This window comes from Pelodiscus sinensis, chromosome 4 (assembly GCF_049634645.1).
Source record: "Pelodiscus sinensis isolate JC-2024 chromosome 4, ASM4963464v1, whole genome shotgun sequence".
NCBI lineage: Eukaryota > Metazoa > Chordata > Testudines > Trionychidae > Pelodiscus > Pelodiscus sinensis.
This window is the reverse complement of record NC_134714.1, coordinates 11,661,385-11,678,226: the sequence shown is the minus strand read 5'-3', so window position 1 is coordinate 11,678,226 and position 16,842 is coordinate 11,661,385.

The following is a 16,842-nucleotide window of genomic DNA, read 5'->3' as shown; positions in this document are numbered from 1 at the left end:
GTGGGGTTCCTGGCAGTTGCTCTACTTGGCATGGGCCTGGGCTCTTGGGAGCAGAAAACCAGTTGTGGTACAGGTGGGCAGGGGAGTTTTTATAGCAGGCTGGAGCTAGGAGAGGTCTCCGAAAGAAAAAAGGCTGAGAACCCCAAATGTTGTCTGCATAGGAAAGATACTGTATGCCAGTCCACACCAAGGCAGGGGTGCACAATCATTCTTGCCCTTGGGGCCACCCAGAAGGGGCAGGGTGAGGATACATCCCTGCTTTCCCACCTACAGACCCTGTAGGAAATCTTAACCCCTCCTTCCAGAGAAAACCACCAGCTACCAGGGATGGTGTAGAAAACCACCATCTGTCAGGGATGGTGTAGACGGAGCTTGGTCCTGCCTTGAGGGCAGGGGGCTGGACTTGATGAGCTCTTGAGGTCCCTTCCAGTCCTATAATTCTATGATTCTATTCAGGCCCTCTGGGGTCTCATATTTTAAATTTGAATATATATTTGTAAGCCACCTCACATATTTTAAATAGAAAGGGGGGGTAAAAATATGTAAATCAATAAAAAATAAACAAATCGCTCTAGGGATCCATCTACACTGCATTATTTTTGTGGAAGAGGAAATACAAATGAAGCACTTGTTAGCATGTCTCGCGCTCTCATTTGCATATTCTCTTCCTAACCTTTTTTGCAGAAGAGGTTTTTGTGGAAAAAAACGCAGTGTAGACAGGGCCATTTTGTTCAAAAACCCCCTTTGTGCATCGTTTGTGTTTTTTGAGAAATAAGGGTTGTTGTGCAAAAGGGTTTTTTTGAGCAAATTGGCCTCGTCTATGCTGTGTTTTTTTCAGCAAAATCCTCTTCCGCAAAAAGGATCGGAAGAGAATATGCAAATGAGTGCGAGAAATGCTAATGAGTGCTTCATTTGCATTTCCTCTTCTGCAAAAATGATGCAGTGTAGATGGGGCTTCTGGCAGTGGGAGAAGATCTTGCGTGCTTCCCCACACTCCCAGGCCAACCAGGTCCTGGGGGCGGGGGAGCACAAAATCTCTTGCTCCCTGCCTTCCAGGGTTGACTCTAAGTGCCACACACTCCCCAGTCCCTAGGCCCTTATCGGCCTGGGGGAGCCGCAGGACGTTTGTGGGCCAGATCCAGCCCCCAGAGGCCCTTTTGCCCACCCCTGCACTAAGGTGTGTATTTAACCCTAGAGATATACCCATTTGCATGGAGACTCTTATCCCGATATAAGAATGTCTTGCCAGGCACTTACACTGGAATAAGCACGTCCACACTGGGGGTTAAATGGCTTTAAAACCGTATCAGTAAAGTTGGGGAAGTCGCCCTTGCAGATAAGCCCTACGATGCCCCTCTCCACAGCCCTGCTCTCTCCTCTTTTAGGGAGTTCAGTGCCACTTGTAGCTCTGGACAACAGAGCAGGGTCTGGGGTTTGCGGGATTGTTGTAGCCTGTTGGTTCCGGGACAGGAGACTAAGAGCTCTGCTCGGTGGAGCTCGAAAGTTTGTCTCTTTCACCAGCTGGAGTTGGTCCACTGAAAGATATTGCCTCACCCACCTTCACTGGCTCACAGACCATGGCCTAGGATTGTAGGAAGAGAGAGTGAGAAGGTTTTCTTACTTCTAACCACCTCCCCTTCAAGGTAAAGGGCCTTGACTGATCCCTGAATTTCTGTAGCACTGCCCCTTGCTTTCTGCCCTCTCTTATCTTAAAATCATTCTCTAGCAGCCCTTCACAGTCACGCTCTTTTAAGCTATGCAGAGTGACTTATTATGGCCCATCGATAGTGTATTTGGGTACTTAGTGGCTTTTAAAGCCAACACTTCTAAACTAAGAACACAAACGATGCACTAAAGGAAGCCTTTGCCAAGTGTGGAGCGCTGGAGGAGAGGGAGGGAAAATGGAAGTCCTTTGTACAGGGCACTGACCACTGCCTAGGAGCTGGGATCAAAGCTCCAGCAAGGCATTGCATTAAAGTCCATTCAGCGTGCCAAGCCTGCTGTAATGAAGCAAACTTTGTACACTATGTAAACTAATTACACTTTGGGATTGACAATTAGGGTTCAGTGGGCACGTGGAGGGGGAAAAAAGCTGACGCTGAAGTGGAAAAAAATGAAAAGACATGTTAGAAGCCAAAGGGGACAAAATTGAGTTCTGGCCATTTTAGCGAGCTGTGGGAGAACTGAGGAGAAGTAGTGAAGGAAAGAGGAAAGCATTCAAGGAGCCCTTCACAATCTGGGCCTTGTTTGGAAGGATGGGAGTCTCCTGATGCATTAGCGCTCTCAGACTGGGGTGGAAGGAGGCTGGTTTTTTTGTTCTTGAGAAAGATGATCATGATTGTGGGTATTACAGTAGCTCTGCGCAGCCTCAAGGGCACTCAGGGCCTCGTTGTGGTAAGTGTTATATCTGCCCTTATTAAGTGGCAGACAGCTTACAACCTCAACAGAAAAGACAAAGGGCAAGAAAGGGAAAAGAGACCCAGAGCAAGGAAGGGACTTGCTGGAAGCTGCTGAGCAGAGCTGGAAACAAACCATGTTTCCAAAGACCCAACCCCGTGCCCTCTCCATCAGCCCATGCCGCCTCCCTATAAATAATATTTTTAGCAACAGCCATGTGTTCAGCTCTATAAAAGGCACAGAAGCTGCTTGTCTATGCGAACTCTTAGCTTACGGGAAGCTAGCTGTAAGTCGACCCTGCGCAAGCCTGCTGCACGCTAAGTGCACAGGGACCCTGTTGTTGAAAGTTGCTTCATGCACTCGCATCTATTAATTTCAAAGCAGAGATGAGGGACGTGCACTTTGCGTGCATAGGAGCCACATGGAGGGTTAGTGCACAGCCCGCTGGAGTGCTGAGGATTTACAGCACAGCTTTCCCAAACTCAGAGCTGGTCTGCACTTCGTACACATCCTCAGCACAGCCACAGCCGTGTAGCTGCAGCATTGTAGCACTTCAGTGAAGACGCTCCTAGCTAATCCACCTCCAGTGGCCATATTGACAGGAGAAGCTGTCCCATGGACGTAGCGCTGTCTCCATGGGGATGGGGAGGTTTACGGTTGGTATAACGACATCGCGCAGAGGTGTGGATTTTTCACACTCCTGAGAAATGTGGCGATACAGTACTGACAGAGAACTGCCTCCTTCACCCAAACTCCTGCCCAGACCCCATTCTCCCTCCTGCACTCCAATCCCTTTCCCAAAGTTCCCTTCTGCACCCAACCTTCCATTTATATCCTGGAAGAATGGGGCCCTCAACCACTTTCTAAAATCTTGGAGTGGCCCCTCATCAAAAATTATTGCCCACCCCTGTACTGAGAGGCATAGAGCACCTCTACATAAGGCCTGGTTGCAACAGTCAGATCTAGAGCAATGTATATGGATTTCTTTTTAAATATTGTCACATTTGTATTGCTAAAGTGAAAGTTGCTACCAACTTAGACCTTAAGGGTTATTGATCTATAAGCAGTCATGACAAAACTCCAAATAGACCTTCAGGCCTGCTCCACACCTAAAACTTAGGTGGACCTACCTATGTGGCTCAGGAATATGAAAAATTCACAGCCCCTGCAAGATGTAGTGAAGCCAACCTATGTCCCAATGTAGACACCAATAAGGCCAGGTCTACACTAAAAGAGAACTTCGAATCAAGATGTGCAACTCCAGCTACATTAATTACATAGGTGGAGTCGACATAACTTCTTTCAAGTTTCCCAGCCATCCCCACAGTGGAAGGCTGATGGGAGCAAATGCTCCAGTCAGCTTTCCTTAATCCTCATAGAAGCAGGACTACCAGCTGCCAAGGGGAGTCCCCTTAGAGTTTGATTTAGTGAGTTTTAACTAGACTCGTTAAATTGAACTCTGGAAGATTGACTGCAAAAGCATCGATCTTCAATTTAGTGAAGACATGGACTAAGTCAACAGACAAATTCTTCCAACAATCTAGCTACTGCCTCTCCAGGGGGTGGACTTACTGTGATGACAGGAAAACCCATGCTGTCACTGCTGTAAGCAGCTTCACTCCAGCAGCTTAGTTGCCGCACACTACAGTTGTACCCAAAGAGGTCAGGCATTAACTGCACCCATAGTCATGAGGAATATTGCTGAGATTGTACATTCTTTGGGAGTAGTGAGGGACCATCTTTGAGCTCTCTGTTGCACAATGCTAAGCAGAATAGGGGTCTCTGAGTGGGCCTCACACGGGGGGCACAATACAAATAATTCTAATAATATTGGAGGAAATACTCCCTTTTGACTGGTAGAGGAAACTCTGAAATTCCCTAGAGTTGCATAGCAGGCTCATTTTCCTAGGCCTTGTGCTCTCGGTGAACATCCTTGAACTAAAGGTTTTCCAGGTATAAAACTCAGGAACTGTGGTAGGAAGAATGAGTTTTGTGTAAAGCAGGGAGATTTATGGGAGGCCTCAGGGGGGAAGGGGAAGAGGGAAGGAGAAGAAGAGAGAGAGAGAGGGAGGCGATTGTTTCAGGGGACGGGGTCTGCAAGAAGTGGATCCTTGTGTTGCCATTTGTTACCGAACCTGTGTACATTTTGTAAATAAAGAAATCACACTAAGGGTATGTCTACACTGCCAGGCTATTTTTTTAGATACCAGAGGTATCCCGAAATAGCTAACCTGCCTCTTTTGAACGTGTCCACTATTGTGAAATATAGCGGACCCACTATTTCGGCATCCCTGTAAACCTTGTTCCACGAGGGATAAGGGATGTCCCCAAATAGTGTGTTATTTAAAAATGTGGCACTGTGTAGCCATTCCACATTTCAAAATAGCCTATTTCAAAATAGAATCGAAAGAAGATACACAATTTGCATAGTGCAAATTGCATATCTTATTTTGAGCTATGGGTGCAGTGTAGGCGCATCCTAAGACTAAGAAAATACCTGCTCCTAATCATAGGTATGTGCACGGGGTGTGCCGAGTGTACCCAGGCACACCCTAATGTCTCAGGCAGAAAGCCCCACCCATTTTTGTGCCCTGAGCTCCACCCAGCCTGGCAGCACCGCGCGACCCAGAAGCACTGCGCGGGGCCCCTGAGGCACCCAGGAGCGCCCCCGCCCAGCACGGCAGCACCGCGCAGTGCCCCACCCTGCAACATCGTGCGGTGCCCCAGGGGCACCCCTGCCCGGCCCTGCAGCACCATACGGCGCCCCTGGGGTGCCCCTCCCCGGCCCTGCAGTTTGGGCTGGCTCTGACTCCAGAGCCGTAAGGCAGAAGCTGAAGGTAAGGGGGGGGGATAAGAGGAAGAGGTGGGAGAGGAAGGGGTTTTTGTGGTGGGGGAGGGGGGAGGAGGAAGAAAGGGGAAGAGGTGGAAGGGGCTTGTACGGGGGGGAAGAAAGGGGAAGAAAGGGGAAGGCACCAAAGGGACAGGGTAGAGGAGACACAAATGCTAGGGGTGAAGTGGAGACAATGAGGAAAAGGGCAGGAGGGGAGGTGTCAGTGGAAGGGGGGACAGGGTGATGCTGGAAGAGGAGAGGGTAAGGGCATTGAAGATTGGAGGGGGAGGTGCTGGGAGAAGGCTTGACAGAAGGAGTAGGCCTGAGGAAGGTGGGGTTGGAGCAAGTCATGTGAGAGGGCAGAGGGGCATGAGGGGAATGGGGGCAGAGGGTGGTGAGGGGGTGGGCATCAGGGGAAAAAGGGCAAAGGGGGCAGGGGCAGTGAGGGAAGGGGGGGCACCAGGAGGGTGCAGGGGTAAGGGAAGGTGCAGGTGCCGGGGATTCTGGGGGTGAAGCAGAAGGGCAGACACCTGGAGGGGAGGGACCAGCACCAGAGGAGAGAGGCGAGGGAGGTGTTAGACGAAGGGATGAGGAGGGGTAGCTCACATGATCAGAGTGGGGCTACTGGAGGAGTGGGCACAGCGGGGAGAGAAGGGCTAGTGGAGGAGGGGCAGGTCTCAGGAAGGCTGAGGGCAGTGAGAAGGGCAGGAGTCAGGACAGCAGAGGAGGGTGAGGGTTTGGGGGGCAGCAGGCACCAGGGGAGTTGATGGAGCAAGGGGAGGAGACATGGCAGCAGAGGGGAAAGGTAGATAGTTATTAATAACTTGAGTGCCACAATGGCACATCCAAACAAGCCACATGAACTCAGTACTGGTGCACAACACAAAATTCATTCTGCTCATGGGAGGAAACTCTTAGAGGGAACACTTCCCCCCTCCCCCAGCCTCTCCAGCCCCGCACTAATGTCACACACATTGGATTAATGCAATTGCAGGATAGTTGCATGGCAGTGGGGGGATTGGTGGGGGCCAAACTAATCCCTATTGGTAGGAGGATGGTGGGAAAAGTCCTTGGCTCGGGGGTCACATAACACTTTTTACTTTTGGTCATGTGCCCATCTTGCCCGGAGAGGGTTACCTCCAGAGACGTGGCTAATGGGGACCAAGGGCGTGGTTAACGGGGCCAGGGGTGTGGCTAATGTGCATTTTAAAAATATTCTTTGGGTGTACACCCTAATGAAATGTGCTGCACACGCCTATGCTCCTAATGGTAAAACTGGCCTGTTTGGCACTGTACATCTCCTATGGCTTAGCAAAGGAGCCCACAGGATTTTTGGTGCCTAGCACTAGTCCTAGCAAATGTACTGCAACATCACTTCAGTGCTATCTGTCTGCCCCCTGCAGACATATTGGCCATGATAGCCCAGTTGATTCATATTCAGAATTTACCAACAATTTCTTTGATGAATATGCAAAAATTGCATGTGGTCCCTGTGACGGACCCGGCGGGGTCCGCACTAGAGGAGGGAGCGGGACTCCCCCTCCCTCGGGAGAAACCGGCAAGCCCAACCCGGGGCACCCCGCCGGGAGCGGGGGAGGGTGCGGACCGCGCGGAAGCAGCCAGCCCGCCCGCCCCAGCTTGCGGCTCTGAACGGGGCACGGGCCCATGCTGGGGCAAGGGCGGGGGCGGCGGCGGCGCACGGACGTGGCGGAACGCCCAGACGTCACTCCCCGGCGCCCATAAAGGTGGCGGCCGGGCAGACGGAGGGGGGGGCAGGAGCGAGGAGGCGGCGACCCTGGCTTCCAGGGGCACCAAGGGCTCGGCCCCCGGGGCGACCAGGAAGGACGGAGTCGGCAGCTGGCGGCTCGCACTGGGACGCACCCGGAGACTTCGACGTGGTGAGTGCACCCCGATCAGCCCCACCGCCGGGGCAGACAAGCAGGGAGTGGAAGGAGCCCGAGGCAGGGCCCTTTTGGCGCCCGTGGGCGGAGGAGTTGAGGGCTGCCGCCCCATCCGCCGTGGAGGGCGACGTTTAGACACCAACTCCACTTAGGGCCTCGGGCTGGGACCCGGTGGTGAGGGAGGGCCCGGGTCCCCCACTCCCCCACCCTCCCTGCAACCCTCAAGAACTGGAAGCTGGGTGAACTGCACCAGCCGCAGAACCTTCCAAGGGCCAGGACCCCAACCCCTTTTCCCCAGACACGCCACGACCAAAACCCCCCTCTCCGGCCAGAGGAGGGGGTCTGAACTCGGGGTTCGCTGAGCCCTCTCGGCCACCCCTGGTCGGGAGGTGATCGCACCCCCCCCCACAATAGACCCTGCCAACAAACCTTGGGGTTAGGGACGAGGAGAGCAACGAAGGTGGTGGGTCCGCGGAGCCCCGCCCCTGGCTCTGTTCGAAGCCAAGAAGAGGGGGCGCGAGGCGCTCGCACCCGTAAACCCGCCACAGTCCCCCTAGAGTGGGCTCTGAAAAAACGCTCTCTCTCACTCACACCAAAACGAGCAAGCAAACCCAGTGAAAAGAGATAGACAAACAAAATCAGCTCCATTTTTTAAAAGATAAAGAATAGGGTCTGATAAAGAGGATAGCATAAGGGGTTAACCATAAGTTGTCCAGGGTATGTGAAGCTGACAAGGAGGAAAGAGCAGGCTCATCAATTAATTGTTCAGTATAAAACAATGGCATGGACTTCTCAGTTAAGGATCTAAAACCGCATGTTGCAGTTCTACCCGGAGGGCATTGTATTCCACCCCAGTGGCCTGTGAACAGCATATTCAAATGAAGCCAGAGTAGGATCATTTTAATGACACCCCCCCAAGTGAATTACTCTTCATTGAGTTATATTGTAACAGAATCTCATTTGAAGCTTCACACAGATTCGACTTCTCCCTCTCATGTCTCGGGTTTTATGCAGAGACCCATGAAGATAACAGATTTCCAGCGGTACGGGGCATCCACCTCATGAAAGCCACCACCCTGCACCTCAGAGTGTCAGGCTGGGCCTGGTTTCACAGGACTCCCAGCGAAACTTTGTAGATGCTGTAAAAAAAGGGCCATTAGAGAGCTACTTCCCCCTGCCAGGTCTTAGCTCCTCCTGGCCCTAGCAAGTGGAAGGCCACGACCAAGTCTTGGTCACCCATGCTGCACTACAGACAGTCCCTACGTCATTGCTGGGAAATCCCCAAGAATGGCTTTCTTCCATGCCTGGGTTAGAAATGGGTTGACTAAAGAATCTACAAAGAAAGGCAGTCTATTTGCCCTCGCTTCTTTCTAGCTCGGGGAAATTCAGTTTTCCACAGGCCTGAGGTACCTTGGTTGTGCCCAGTAGCCCTGGAACAGTTTCTGGAGTGAGGGTGCTGAACAGCACCCATGCCCCTTATCTCTGTCTGCACCACTCACCACCCCTCGAGCTGGGGCCAGCAGCTGGGACCCCACATGCAGGGAAGCATGCCATGGGATGGGCAGCCAAGTAGGACTCCAGACCTGAACAGGGCGTGCGTGGAGGATTGGGGCCCAGCGGGATAAGGCTGGCAGGGGGGGGGGAGGGGAATCAGCGGCCAACTGTGGGGCCAAGTCGGGGCTGGCGGTGGAGCTGAGTGGGAAGCTGGTAGCAGAGCCCCCCAGGCCACAGGGCCAGCACACTAGGCAGCAGGGCTATGAAGCTGGGATGCCCAATACCTGAGGGAGTGGCAGCATTCCCTGCACGCCTAGTTCCCACGCCTATGGTTGTGCCATTCACAGGCGTGTACTTGAGGTCCCACGATTGTTTTTGCTGCACATCAGTGGCTGAGTAAAGCAAATCCATCCCAAAAGCACAATTACTATACCTCAGCCTGCCATAATCTTGACATTGTCTCTATTTTCCTTCCCTTCCCTCTCTCCTGATTGCTTTACCATTCTCTTTGGCTTCGAGACTCCAGTTTCCCACTGTGCACCACTTGGAAATCTCCTAAAATATCATGTCCTGTGTTTGGCCAAAAAAAAAAAAAAAATCCCTTCTTTCCTGCTATAAGATCTCCAGGAGTTTCAAAAGCTCAGCTGAGTCAGCATAGACCCAGCTAAATAGTTAGCTCTGGAGTAGACATCCAGAATCACAGGTCCCTAAAGAAGGGATGCTAGTCACACTCGGGTAGTTAAGGAGATCTACTCAATAACCCATGTCATTCCTTCCCCACTTGCAGTTTTCTTGCAGCAACCCATCCTCATATAAATATGAAGTGGTTACAAAACATACAATAATGGTAATTAATTCTGTTACATGCTATCAGAGCAGCCCCTACTCTTCAGAGCCTAGTCTATTAGGGTATGTCTACACTACCCCGCTAGTTCGAACTAGGGTGGTTAATGTAGGCATACCGCACTTGCAAATGAAGCCCGGGATTTGAATTTCCCGGGCTTCATTTGCATAAGCCGGCCGGCGCCATTTTTAAATGCCGGCTTGTTCGAACCCCGTGCCGCGCGACTACACGCGGCACGGGCTAGATAGTGCGGAATGGCTTGCTAGTTCGAACTATCTAGCCCGTGCCATGTGTAGTCGCGCGGCACGGGGTTCGAACAAGCCGGCATTTAAAAATGGCGCCGGCCGGCTTATGCAAATGAAGCCCGGGAAATTCAAATCCTGGGCTTCATTTGCAAGTGCGGTATGCCTACATTACCCCGCTAGTTCGAACTAGCAGGGTAGTGTAGACATACCCTTAGAGAGAGAGTCAAGAAACACCAAGATCTAGAGGAAAGAGTCAATTGTTTAAATGACAATAGCTCCCATTATTATTACTAGAAGAGCCTACTGAGATGAAGGTCCCATTATGCAGGATACTCTACATACACACAGTAAGAGAAGGTTCCTGCCCCAAAGACCGAAGAGACTAAATAGATAAAAAGTATCATTGTCATGGGACAGTTAGGGTGTGTCTACACTGCCTAGAATTATTTCAAAATAACAATGCGAGTGTCTACACAACCATTCCATTATTTCAAAATAATTTCAAAATAACAGACAGCTTATTCTGAAATCTGTAAACCTCATTCTGCGAGGAATAACACACAGTCCAAAATTGCTATTTCAAAATCAGGTGTCTGGAGATGCTCCACTGCTGCTATTTCAAAATAGCCCCTCATCAGTGCCTCCTGGGGCTCTAAATCGAGATAGCACATCTACATTAGGGAAGTCTGCCTCGGACTAATTTTGAGGCTTTCCTGCAGTGTAGATAAGCTATTCCGGAATAGCTTATTTCAAAATAGCTGTGCAGACATACCCTTAGGGAACAAAGGCACAGAGAGTTTAGGCCTGATAGACACTGCCAAGTTTGGTCAATGTAAGCTGCCTTACATAGATCTAGGCATGTATGTGTCGAGCCTTAAATTTGTCTGCCACTGATGCAATCACTCTATTACAACATCGCAGTAACACCACCTTCCCAAGAGGCACTGCGTCATCATCAATGTACCGGGGTCGAAGGAGCGCAAGCATACATGCTGTATTACTTACATTGATCCCAGCTCTCCTCTGGCAGCTGTCCCACAATGCCCAACAGTGACTGCTCTGGTCACAGTTGTGAACTCCACTTTAAAGCCCCGCTAATTTTTGAAACACCTTTTCCTGATTGTCTAGCATGACCAGCCCACTGAGCAGGTCTCCACTGCCGTGTGTAACTTCCCAGCTGAGCATGCTGTCTGTATACATGCAGAGCGACAGGAGGAGCAATAGGAGGCATTGGCCTGCAGGGAGATGGGGCTCTGTGCAGGCACCACTATGGATCAGCTGTAGAAAAAGATTCGACAGGAGATGCAGGAGGAGGAGTACAACAGAAACAAGCAACGGTGCCACATGAAAGTAAAGAGACTGTGGTAGGCACACCCACAAGGCCAGGCTGGCAAACAGTCAATCCAGTGCCGAACCACAGACCTGCCGCTTTGACAAAGAGCTGCATGTCAACCTCAGCGGAGACCCACCACCAGCGTGGATACCTCCCAGCTGCTCTGGACGGCCTAGAGGCGGAGAAGGAGGTGGAGGAGGAGAATGGAAGACACGCAACCAGGGAACTCTGCTGGAGCACGCACAAGTTTTTTCTCGTTGGTGTTCCAGCCCAAAGGCAGTTCCTATGTCTGAGGCCCAGCCCAACCCCTTAACCAGAAGACTATTTTTCTTCTCAATAGCTATACGTTAAAAAAGAAAACAGAACCCTGATCAGATATTTGTCATGTACGGACTTCACGGAAGATGCGTCTTTACACTGGACCTCAATGAGATGGACTGTCCGGGCGAAAACCGGACACCTGCCAACCTTAGGTATAGAGGCCGATTCCCATTCATTCTAAGGCTCCTTTACATTGCTATAGCATTGTGTAAAAGAGCTTTTGTGTAAATAAGACTCAAGACCCATGTGCTCATACCTAATTTAAACCACAGGTGTTGTTATCCCTGTCCTAGAGATGGGTAAACTGAGGCTGAGATGACCACCCACATCCTCAAACCTCACTCCTATTGAAATCAATGGGAATTTGGCACCTAAATACCTTTGTGGATCTGAGTTTTATTGACTTACTCAAGGCCCAGGAATTCCCATCTCTCAGTCCCAAGGCTTGTACCTCTCCAGCATGTTGCTGTCTTGGGGCAATGTGGTCTAGTGGATAGAGCCCTAGTGTTTAGGAGTCAAGAGAGCTGGGTTCTAATCTTAGTTCCAGGGAGGCAAAAGGAGCAGCTGCCCCAGAATCTGGTGACTTAAAAGGGTCCAGGATTCCTAGTGGCTGATATTACAAGCAGCAGCAGCTGGATCTCAAAGCCCTTTAAAATGCTGCTGGAGGCCTGTGTAGTGTGGGCCAGGCAACTCTAGCTGGCTGGGGGAGGCTAACCCCCAGCTCTGTCCCTTCTGGGCACCTGGAGCCAGCTCCTTGCCCAGCAATTCTGTTGGCAGCCTGCTTGGCTGTATCAGTGTGAACTTAGGCCTGTCCATTCACCTGTTTGTTTTCCCTCTTGTTCTTTGCCTGTTTGTCTGTGTAGCTTGCAAAGCTCTCCCAGGCAGGGGCTCTCTCACACTATATAGGCTACCTCTACACTGGCAGCTTCTTGTGCAAAAATTCTTCTACAAGAGAGCGTCTGCACTGCCATGTGCTTTTGCGGAGGAACATCCATGGCAGTGTAGACGCTTTTTTCCGCAAGAAAGCTCTGATGGCCATTTTAACTATAGGGGCTTCTTGCGCAAGATATTCGTGTTGCCTGTCTACACTGCCCTCTTCTGGAAGAGCTCTTGCACAAGAGGGCTTATTCCTCATGGGGAGAGGAATAATTCTTCCGGAAGAAGCCCTGTTTTACAATTCTGTACTGTACATTTACTTCTGGAAGAACGCTCGTGCAGTGTAGAAAGCTGGCAAGTTTTTGCGGAACGGCTGTTCTTCTTCAAGAAGCTGCCAGTGTAGACGTAGAGTTTTGCACTGTGTCTAGAAAATGGGTCCATGTTTATAGTTGAAGCTTTACTTGTTACTGTGGTACAATAACCATACACTATTAATACAAAGTAGTCCAAGTCCAACTCCCATCACTCATCCTTCGCCCATGGCACTGGTAGCAAGACAAGCCACGTGAGAAGTAAGGAGCACAGGAAGTGGCTTAAGGACGGGTGATGTGGGGGGGGTCATAGATGGTTATACATTTTCTTTAGAATACCCAGCTACTTGAGTATAACCTTTGACATAGGCAGTTGGTTAGAGTCCCCTACACATAAGTGGAAACTGAGCTGAGATACTTGGGCAGAGTAAAGGCTGATTTTGAAACCCAACTGCAAACTGGCTTGCAATACAAATTGAATTCACTGAGGTCCTACTATTTAGGACTTTTTTTTTAAACTTGTAACATTTTATTAGCATTGCTTTAAAGCTAATATAATTTTAACTATGTTAATGAAGATTCTGCCTAGCACCCTAGCACTAAGAATTGATGTACTATTAAACCAGATCTTTCCAAACAGACACAGAGTTTCTTGCTTGGAAAAGGAACAGCATTTAAATTGTAGAAAATTATCAGGCCCAAGCTTATCTGGATCTTATGACTGTGCTGTTGATTCAGGAAATAGACACCAGAAAGTTTCTTTGTATTGTTTTATTAAGACCAGATGTGGATACAGGAGAATCTTTACAATAATAGCCTCCAGTGGCCACCCAGAGCAGGGGAGTTTACTTCATTTCAAAGGGGGGCAGGAACTGCAAATACAAACCCCTCCCTCGTGGCAGAAGCAGCAGGAGTTGGCAGCCGGATCTGGGAACATTGCTGTCAGCTGATTCAAAATGACAGCAGGTGGCCCTGTAGCCAATCCAGGTTCATCCACCTGGATTGACTGAATGCAAAGCAGGACAGGATGTGGCAGAGGAAATGTTGTAGCTGCCTTGTTGAAAGAATGGGATTCCAACCTTCACATTGTAGAACTGCAGTTTCCCTCCTTCCAGTCTCCTCCTCCTTTCCCTTATCCCATCAGCTACAGTCAGGTTGTCATGCAACCATCCACCATCTCCATTGGTCTGATGGAGCATTAAGATCCACCTATTTACCACCTTCTTTGAAGCAATCCATCCAGCCTTTCTTCGGCTTTTCTTTCCTCCTACCCCCTCCTGCCACGCTGTCTGTGCCAGGTCCTCTTCATTCATCTTCCATATGTGTCCACACCAGCAAAGTCACATTTCCCCAGATTTTGTCAGCCACATCACGGATGTGAATGTCCATCCTAATACTTCCACGCTGAAATTTCTCTCTCAACGCAGCTCCTCTTACAGCACACAGCTGTCTCGTTGCAAAGCACCGGTAGGCATGAACCTGCCATCTTTTTATCGCCCACGCTTCTGCACCCAACAGCATTGCGGGGTGCACTGTTGTTCTATGCAAGGGGGCTTTTCGTCTCAGCAGCTGATGCTTGTCAGACACCACCCCCGGTAGGTTGTTCCACTCTCTTTTAGCCTCCCCAGCCTGGAGAGTCTCCCACATTGCAACTCACCATCTTCTGTGACTCAGCTGGCAAGGTAGTTGATTGGATCAAGACGGTTTAATCTCACCCCATTAATCTCTAGGTTCAGTTTCTTTATGGCACCTCTACTAATCCCAGAGGTAACAGTGGGCTGGTACAGGCCAGTACTATGTACTGGTAAGAAGTGGCCACCAATAAGGGCTCATACACAGCCAACATTAAAGCGCTCTCCTATCCCCCCTCCATCAGCAGCCCTGCCATTATTGTCCAGCAGTGCTGCTACAACTGTGCTTTAACTCTACTATCCCTTTGTCCCCAGGGCTGCTGATAGGGGGTGGGGAGGGCAAAAGGGGCAGTCCCATTAAATTGGACCCTGCCAGCAGGACTTCTGCGGGGATGACAGGGCCACCAATGGGAGAGGAAAAAGGACAGATGCCCCAGAACACAGTGACCTTGTGGGCTCTTGGCCTCCACTGTCACTACCACGGCAGCAGAGCCAAGACTGGGCTCTGTAGATCGCCACTGAAGTCCCGGGTGGTGCACATCATGCAGAAAGGAAGAGTTTGCTGGGGACAGCTGGTCCCCAGCCCTGCCCCTTCCAGCTGAAGCTCTGCCCCCTGGATCCAGGCCCCTGTACCAGTAAGAGTTTTAAATGACTTTCACCCCTTACTGACCCACACAAATTCAGTCTGTCATGTTCATTCTCTTCCCACAGCAGCTTAGCGGGTGACACGGCTGATTTTCAGTTTCCTTTTGTCTCCCCGTCTTCCCCTATCTGAAAACATAATTTTCTTTAAAAGGAAAATATTCTGTCTAGTAACAATTTTGGAGCAGCTGCAATTGGCAGAAATGACTCTCAGATACTACTGGTATTTACATGATTATTTCTAAGTGGCTTTCACATTCCAAACACTAAGCATAATACATTTCATTTAGTCTTTGATTAGTTTTCCATTTATTTCCACCAAGGGCTTCCTTGAACAGACACTTCATCAGTAAAAGATGCTGCATTTTCCTTCCGCCCTGACTAAATCCAGAGTTACTTCACTGAAGTCAATGAATCTCATTTCCATTGAAATCAATTTGAGGGTGGATCTTTCTGGCGTTATTGATGCTCATTACTGGATGAAAATTACCATCAACCGAGTCCCACCCAAAGGTGACTTTCAGGCTTTCTTGTATTTTCATTTGCAATCAAAGGGAGGTTCCTTCCCATGGGATCGTTTTTCTTTGGCTTGTTGCAGCTCTTGGATTTGTGCTTCAAGAAAACATTTGGTCAGCAAAGTGCTACTGACCAAACTCAGAATGGGTTCACACTCAGTAGGAGTAGGCATACTGATTTATTGATAGTGGGGTAACCCCGGTGTATTGTGGGATGCCCACATCTCTCAGGAAATTGTGGGGGCTTGGGGTTACCCAGGGAGATTGTGGAATTCCTGTCCTTGACCATTCTTAAGCACTTGTCAGGGATAATCTATATTTACTTGGTCCCGCCTCGGGGGGAGACTGACTGCACTAAATGACTTCTTGGACTCTCTTCTGGCCCTGCATTTCTATGCCTCTATCCCAGGAACCATTCACTCATGTGCACCATTAATAAACTCCCCCAGCAAACAGCCACACATCTCTCTTCTCCATGCTAAGCCCAGGGTGGACACCAGTAGGCATTTGGCGCATCATTCAGATTGGGTTGAGAAGAGCAGGTTGTCCCTATGGCAGTGCAATGGCCAGGGACTGAATCAGACACTCGTCATTTTTTGTGTTGGGTTTTTTTTTTTAAACACTTCATTCACGAGTTAAAACAGGTACGGAACGCAGCAGCCAGCTGTGTCAGCACCGTGTCTCACCATGATCTGCGCCAGCCGGTCAGAGACGAATGTGTTGGAACTGACTTGGCCAAAAGCCCTGATGAAACAGCTCAGCACTTATTAACATGAAAGGCAGGCTCAAGCAAAGCATTTAACCACGTGTTTAATCCACATGAGATGGGCTGGATCCAAACTACCAAGTTCTCACCTCCTGAACTTCTTTTCTGCTTGGAAATGGGTGGGAGTTGGAATCTGAACTCAGATCCCAATTTTGCAAGTAGCCTATTTGCCAGCGAGCCACACCAAAGCACCAGATCCAAACATGCCCAAGTATCAGGGCATTGAAAATGGATCTGAATTCTGTAGCTTCAGCCTCTCCCTAATCCATTCACATGGTCATTAGATAAGCCACACTGCAAATGGGGAAGTGAGACACGATGTTTCTGTCCTGCAGTCACATTGGTGGTTCCCTCCCATTCTCCACTCACTAGAGATGCTAATAGGAGACACCCCTCTCAATGTATTTCACAGTCTTTGCCAGGTCCACAAGCTTGTACGCCCCCTGTTGTGTTCAGTACCGCCAAAGCCTGAGCTATGAACCTCAGCTCTTATTAATATACTGAAATGTTTGCAAACCTATGGGCGAATCATCTTGAAAATGTGAACTGATGGGCTGTGTCTACACTGGCATGAATTTCCGGAAATGCTTAAAACGGAATACTATTCTGTTTTCAGTTTTTCCGGAAAAGGAGCGTCTACATTGGCAGGCTGCTTTTCCGGAAAAGCCCTTTTTCTGGAAAAGCGTCCATGGCCAATGTAGCCGCGCTTTTCCAGAAAAGAGCCCCGATCACCATT